The following is a 7,731-nucleotide window of genomic DNA, read 5'->3' on the forward strand; positions in this document are numbered from 1 at the left end:
CCTTCGCCGTTTCCGGACCTTCGCCGTTTCCGGCCCTTCGCCGTTCATTCTGCTATTTCCACATTTAGTATACTCAAATAACAATCAAATACATAATCATTCATGTAATGCTACATCCTAGCAATAATAAAATCTAGGGTCGCGCCCTGCAACAAAACTATGGGCTCAAGCCCTGCTCTACGGGTGCCACAGTTTTCTTACCTGTACCCCGAGCCTTCTGATGCACCAAGATCACAAGCACGATCCTCTATCCCGAGCCTCTCTGAAAACCTAGTCACAACACATATAAAACACCCTTTAATGATAACCAATCCAAAATCACTTTCTAAGGCCAATCCCACACTCTCGGAACCCCCAAATCCCTAAAACAATACATCGAAGACATTCCCCGAACCCTCGGAGCAAAGGCTCAAAATTGCAAAATCTCATGTTCTGAAAATGGCCTAGCGCCGCAGTGCTGCCCTAGAGGGCTGCGGCGCCCAGCAAGTCAGGAAGCCTCCCCTGCCCAGAAACAGCCTCGCGCCGCGGCGCCCAAGAACGGGGCCGCGGTGCTCCTTCGCGAATCCAGAAATCTGGGTTTTTCCTTGCGTTTTTCCCGAGCTAAAACCATTCCAAATCATTCCAAGCAAATACCTAAGTCTCAAAATCATTTCAAAACCCCAAATGAACCCTTTAACAACCTATAAACATCATAAACAACCCCAATCACACAAACACATCCAAGATCTCATATTGAGTTTCATATTCCTAAAACTTAAACCATGGCTTCCAAGACTTAAACCAGAACTTGAAAACTGTAAATCATGCCTCTAGAATCTTAAACCACACCAATTACGAAAATTAAACATGCTAAAGATTCTTAACTCAATCAAACTCAGCTTGAACTCCTCCCAATTCCTGCTCCCAACCTCCTTCCTCTTGATTATCCTAATTGAATTTCCAAGTAAAACCAACCATATTCCCTTTAGGTTTTCTCACTCAATCTTTGAAAATTCAGACTTAAATTCAACATAAACAGAGCACAATTCTTACCTTTGAGCAATCCTAGCTTAAATCTAGTTTTGGTTGCCTCAAACTCCTTTGAATCTCCTCCTAGGTCTCACAAGTTCAGCCCCTTCTTCACTTCCCCTTTCTTTCTAGCTCTTTCTTCCAAATTCAGCATAAACCAAAATATAACCAAGTATTATACATGATCACCTTTTCCCTTCAGCTGAAGCTATCTATCCCTTGCCAAGTGACTATTCTACCCTTCCATAAATATCCCTTCCTAACTAAACCTCAAGGTTACTTTTGTCAACTCATCTCTATTGCAATTCTACCATTTTCCTATCACAACTTGTTACTCTCAGCAGTTACCTAAGGTTAAACAAGTTACCAGATTACCAGTTACCATTAACTCACAAGAACTAAATTTACAAAATCCCCAAAATACCCCTAGGCTCCTCCCGAGCCGGGTATTTAATCCCGTTGTGACTTTTAAACTAAATAGCTCCTTAGGACCGTCTCGGTATGTGCATCACACTGATATCACCACACTCACGTGGTACAAATCACATAACACATTTATCACATTTATGCCCTCAACGGGCTAAAATTACCAATTTACCCCTATCATGCAAACGGGGCTCACATGCATATTTATACCACCTAAACATGCATTCTAATCACATATTCATTTAAATTCACATATTTTCATATTAATTCACTTATTGCCCTCCAGGCACGCTAATCAAGTTCCTAAACCTTATTAGCAACGTAGGGTGTTACAAATGCCATAGACTCCCCAGGGCCTATTCATATCGAGGAGGTATCATCTTCGCCCATGTTAGTTGGAAAAAAGGGTGATGAGGTGGGTGCATCCGCGAACTCACAGCTTGCTTCAGATGACTTTGATGAAGCCATGTTCGAACTCGATTCTCATTCAGAAGGTTCGACACTTTTATCATCTTTACTTTATGTTTCATATGTGTTTGATATCTTGCTAATATTTGATATTCTTTTGCAGGTTCAGATATGTTCGTCTTTGTTCACACCCAACAAAGGTCGACTCTAATTGATATTAGCCCCTCTATCTGAGCGGCCAAAAGGGCGAGGGTTGAGCCTGAGCCGTTAATGAAGGTCCCTCCCGAGGTGCCTCCTTCAACTCCACTATCATCTAGTCCTGTTGCAGAGGTAGAGCCATCCTTACCCATGCCGGTTCCTCCCAGTATCACTAATGTGGGTGCCTCCTCCTCTGCGCCTACTCCCTTATCTGAGCCACACCAATTTTCCATACGAAATTTAGGTGCCATTATGAACCAAGCATCCCATCTGGAGCAGACGACAATGACCTTTAATGGGATTAAGAATGAGGACTTGAGCACCATCCTCAAGAAGTCACTCCTTGACATTCAAAGTGTAAGTCCTCTAAAGTTTTATGTTTTTCTCGTTAGCTTGTGTGTTGATGTTATCTAACACTTGTTTGATTTTTGCAAGTGTTGATGCTCGTCTCCCATGTCTGTGATAGGTCTGTGGAGTATACCTCTACATTTTCCAACCTTCATTCTGAGCTTGAAGTTGTCCGCCAAGAGGTACTGGACCTTAGACGCGTTCTTGGCTCTAGGGATGCAGACATTTCTTTGAAAGATGAAGATATAAGCACTCTCTGCAGTACTGTGGAGCTCAAACAGCAGGAAGTGACCGAGTTGACTCTCAGGGCAACCCAAATGGAGGGGAAACTTGCCGATCAGCTTAAACAGTTTGAAGCTAAGAAAGAGAAGCTGATTCTTGACATGGACCAACTGCAAAATGATGCTCTTGTTGAGAAGGAGCAAGAGGTCAAAGTTGCTCGGGACAAGGTATGAGAGGAGTATTCAAAGGTTGCCTTCTCTTGCTTCTACTTGATCTGGAAGTCCAACAAAAATCTGAGCTTGGATTTCCTCCCCAAGAAGACGCGAGCGAAGGAGCTTAAGAAGTGCCTGGCCCGTGAGGCTGCTGAGGCTCAGGGGGATCTTTCAGATGATACTCCTCACCCTAGTTACTCTTCTATTCTTTGTCTTTTCTTTTGTGCCATTGGTGGGGCACATTGTACTTGACAGTTTTTTACCTAAGACATTTTATGCCTTTATGCTTTTTTGTTATGAGTACTCAGTGTATTTATTGAATTTTTTTAGTTCCAATGCTTACTAAGTATATCAACACATAACCCTCATTGATGCAGGTATCAGTATACTCTGAACTCATGTTTTTCACGTGCCATACTAACCTTACTCCTTTACGTTTTTCATGCTAACAACCATGGTAATGTGAGTAGTAATGATACTTCACCAAGTACCATGAACAAAACGGTCAGGTCCACCACCCCATGGGAGATAGGCCAACCACCCTATAAAGGACATGGCTAGGAGTCACCCTACAAATGCTATTTTTTTTTGCACTTTCGAAACAAATGTTGAACAAATGTCCTAGAAAAACTTGAGGTTGCTTAGTACTTAGGGTCACATCCTTATTACTTATGTATATCTTTATCGGTATGTACTATATGCCCCCCAAGTGATCATGGGTTTAAAAGCCTTGGTCACTTGCTACTTGACCATGCCTTGCTTTAAGCGTTTAGACAAATAGTACTATCCTTTTCACCTAATGATGCAAGAAGAAAATTCTTGTCCCTCATTGTTAGTGGGGTGATGGTTTCACACTCAGTAGTAATGATACCTATACATAGATGCAGATTGTGTAGAAAGTGTCGATCATGATTCACGTAATATCTCGTGTACTCGTTATTGTGATTGTAGACAGAAGTGTCTAATTTGGAACAATCAGGTCTTGATGGGCTAATTGAGCCTGTAATGAGTCTTAGATCAAATTATCGATCAGTTCCTAAAGGACCATATTTGATTATGATCCGATGATGGCGAGTGGTCTTTGGACCAGGCTTTTTTTTATCGTATGGGTCAATAGGCTCCTCAAGTACCATGACTGAACATGATCAAATAATGGCGACTGGTCCTCGGACCTAGTCTCTTTTGTTGATCATATGGGTCGATAAGTTCCTCAAGAACCAAGATCGAATATGATCACATAGTGGCGACTGGTCCTCAGACCAATCTCTTTTGTTGATCATATGGGTCGATAGGTTCCTCAAGAACCAAGATTGAACATGATCAAATAGTGGTGACTGGTCCTCAGACCAGTCTCTTTCATTGATCATATGGGTCAATAGGTTCCTCAAGAACCAAGATCGAACATGATCAAATAATTTGGTGCCAAGGTCCAGGACCCGTCTCTCTTTTTGGATCATATGGGTCGATAGGTTCCTCAAGAATCAAGATCAAACATGATCCAATAATTTGATGACAAGGTCCTAGGACTTATCTCTCTTTTGGATCGTATAGGTCAATAGGTCCCTCAAGGACCATAATCGAACATGATCCGATGGGGTTGATAGGTCTACAGTGACCAGTCCCTTGTTGAAAGAAATTTAAAGAATTAAGCGAAACTTAAGAAATTAAATTCATTTATTCATTGAGGTACAATGGTTGTTACATAGATAATTCAAAAATAATATATTTGCAAATTAAAATTTGTGTCATCGCTGAACAACTTCACTGATAGTTTCGGCGGAGATGTTCGCCATTCTAGTAGATTTTTATTAGTTTTCCATTCAGTCGAGCTATCTTGTATGTCCCTAGTGGGATGACCTCCTCCACAAGGTATGGCCCTTCCCAATTAGGTCATAGTACCCCTACTGCGGTGTCCTTAGTGTTTAGGACACCCTCCTGAGTACTAAGTGTCCAACTTGGAATTTTCGCTCTTTCACCCTGGATTTGAAGTATCTGGCCACTTTTTGTTGGTGTGCTGCTACTTTGAGGCTTGCCTTTTCTCATCTTTCTTTGATTAAATCGAGAAACTCTTCTATTAGTTTATGGTTCCTCCCTTGATTGTATGTCTCTCATCTATACAATGGGGGAGTGAGTTCAACTAGCAACATGGCTTCATAACCAAACGCCAAATAGAATGGTGTATGGCCCGTTGCTATTCGAGTCATTGTTCGATGTGACCATAGGATCTCCGGAAGTATTTCTGGCCAGGCGTTTCTTCAGAGTATCTTTGATAATCTTGTTCACTGCTTCTACTTGACCATTAACTTGGGGGTGTGCTACTGAGGAAAAGCTCTTTGTGATTCCATGCCTTGTACAAAAGTCGGTGAGCATATCACTATCAAATTGAGTCCCATTGTCCGAGACTATCTTCTTCGGTAGACTGAATCGACATATGATATTCTTCACCACAAAGTCTAAGACTTTCATCGAGGTGATGGTGGTGAGTGGTTCTGCTTCAGTCCATTTGGTGAAGTAGTCTACGGCTACAACACCAAATTGGACTCCTCATCTTCCCGTGGGTAGCTTCCCGATTAGGTTGATTCCCCATACAGCGAAGGGCCAAGGGCTTTGAATTTGTGTTAATTCATTAGATGTCGCTCAGGGTATCTTGGAGAACATCTGACACTTGTGGCATCTTCTGACATACTCCATCGAGTCTTCGTTCATCGTCGGCCAAAATTATCCTTGTCTTAGGATTTTCTTTGATAGGCTCTACCCCCAAGCGTGATCTCCACAAAACCCCTTATGTACCTCGATCATTAACAACTTTGACTGGTCTGGTGTAACACACCTTAGCAGTGGTAGAGAGTACCCTCATCGGTACATGACCCCTTCGACTATCATATATCGTGCATCTTGTCTCACCAACATCCTTGATTTGTTCCGATCACTGGGTACTACTCCATGGTTGAGATAGTTAATAATAGGGGTCATCCATGTATCTCCTAACTCAACAGTTAGTGCCTCCTGCTTGGTTATGCTTCTTTCTACCAAGTATTCGATGGGAACGGCATTCAGGGTGTCTGCGTCTTTGGCACTGGAAAGCTTGGCTAAGGCATTAGCATTGGCATTCTGCTCCCTTGGGACTTGTGTATTCGGTATCTCTTGAACTGTGTCAACAAGTCCTTCACCTTGTTCAGGTATTGCACCATCCTAAGTCCCTTGGCTTGATACTCCCCCAGTACCTGATACACTACTAGTTGGGAATTGCTAAATCTCTCCAGGGACTATGCATGCACATCCCGAGATAGGCGTAATCCTGCTAGCAATGCCTCATACTCAGCCTCATTGTTTGAAGCGTTGAATCCAAATTTGAGAGGGCAGTGGATTTGATGATTCTTCAGAGAGATCAGTATGGTTCCTGTGCCGGAGTTGTGTTCATTGGATGCTCCATCAACATATAGCTTCCATAAGGGAGTATCTCCTTCCTTCTCGGTATCTCCATTCTCTGATTGGTAGGAAGGGTCTTCAAGGTTGGTGCCCTCGGCTATGAAGTTTGCCAATGATTGTCCTTTTATCTTCGTCCTCGTATGATACGTGATATCAAATTGTCCTAACTCCACCGCTCATTTGAGTAACCATCTTGAGGCCTCTGGCATCTAAAGAACTTGTCGTAGCGATTGATCGCTTAGGACTCGGATCGAGTGAGCTTGGAAGTATGGACACAGCTTCCGAGAGGAGATTACTAAATAGTAGGCTAGCTTTTTAAGAGGCGGATACCTAGACTCTGCACCTACTAGCCTTTTACTGATATAGTACATAGGGTGTTGTACCTTGTTCTCTTCTTTCACCAAAGCAGTGCTGGTTGCATGCTTAGTGATTGCCAAATAGATGAATAGCACTTCATCGTCTATTGACTTTGCTAGGACGAGAGGTTGAGCAAGATGCTCCTTCAAAGTTTAGAAAGCTTTCTCGCATTCCTCGGTCCATTGGATCTTCTTGCTGCCTTTCAGTAAGTTAAATAAGGGGACACACTTGTCCGTAGACTTCGATACGAACCTACTGAGGGCAGCTACTCTCCCTGTTAAACTTTGCACTTCCTTGATTGTGGTAGGTGACTTTATGTCAATCAATGCTTTAATCTTCTCGGGGTAAGCCTCAATTCCACATGAATTGACTATGTATCTGAGAAACTTACCAGAACAAACTCCAAATGAGCATTTGGGAGGATTTAACTTCATGCGATACTTTCTAAGTATTGCAAAGAAATCCTCCAAGTCTTGAACATGCCCACCAGCATCTTTGCACTTGACCAACATGTCATCTACATATAGCTTTATATTTTTTTCGATCAATTCTCAGAACATGCCATTCACTAAACGCTAGTAGGTGGCTCCTGCGTTCTTCAAGCCGAATGGCATTACCTTATAATGGTACAATCCCTCGTCTGTCCAAAAACTAGTGTGTTCCTCGTCGAGAGGGTGCATACTTATCTGATTATACCCAGAATATGCATCCATGAATGAGAGTATTTCATGACCTACAGTTGCATCAACCAGTTGGTCTATTCTGGGTAGTGGGAAGCAATCTTTAGGGTAGGCCTTGTTCAAATCTTTGAAGCCCACGCATGTCCTCCACTTCCCGTTTGGTTTTAGTACCAGCACCAGGTTTGATACCCAGTTTGAGTAGTAGGCCTCCCTTATAAAACCTTTTTCCTTTAGCCGCTCGACCTCCTCCTTCAGGGTTTGAGATCGGTCTTTATCAAGTAGTCTCCTCTTTTCTTGCACTGGTGGGTAGTTTTTGTCCACATTGAGGACATGGCTTATCACGGACGGAGAAATTCCAAACATGTCCTTATCTGACCATGCAAAGACATCCTGGTTCTTCTTCAAAAATTCTACCAACCGTTCCTTAATTTCCACCTTTAGTT

This window comes from Humulus lupulus, chromosome X, assembly GCF_963169125.1.
Source record: "Humulus lupulus chromosome X, drHumLupu1.1, whole genome shotgun sequence".
Classification (NCBI taxonomy): domain Eukaryota; kingdom Viridiplantae; phylum Streptophyta; class Magnoliopsida; order Rosales; family Cannabaceae; genus Humulus; species Humulus lupulus.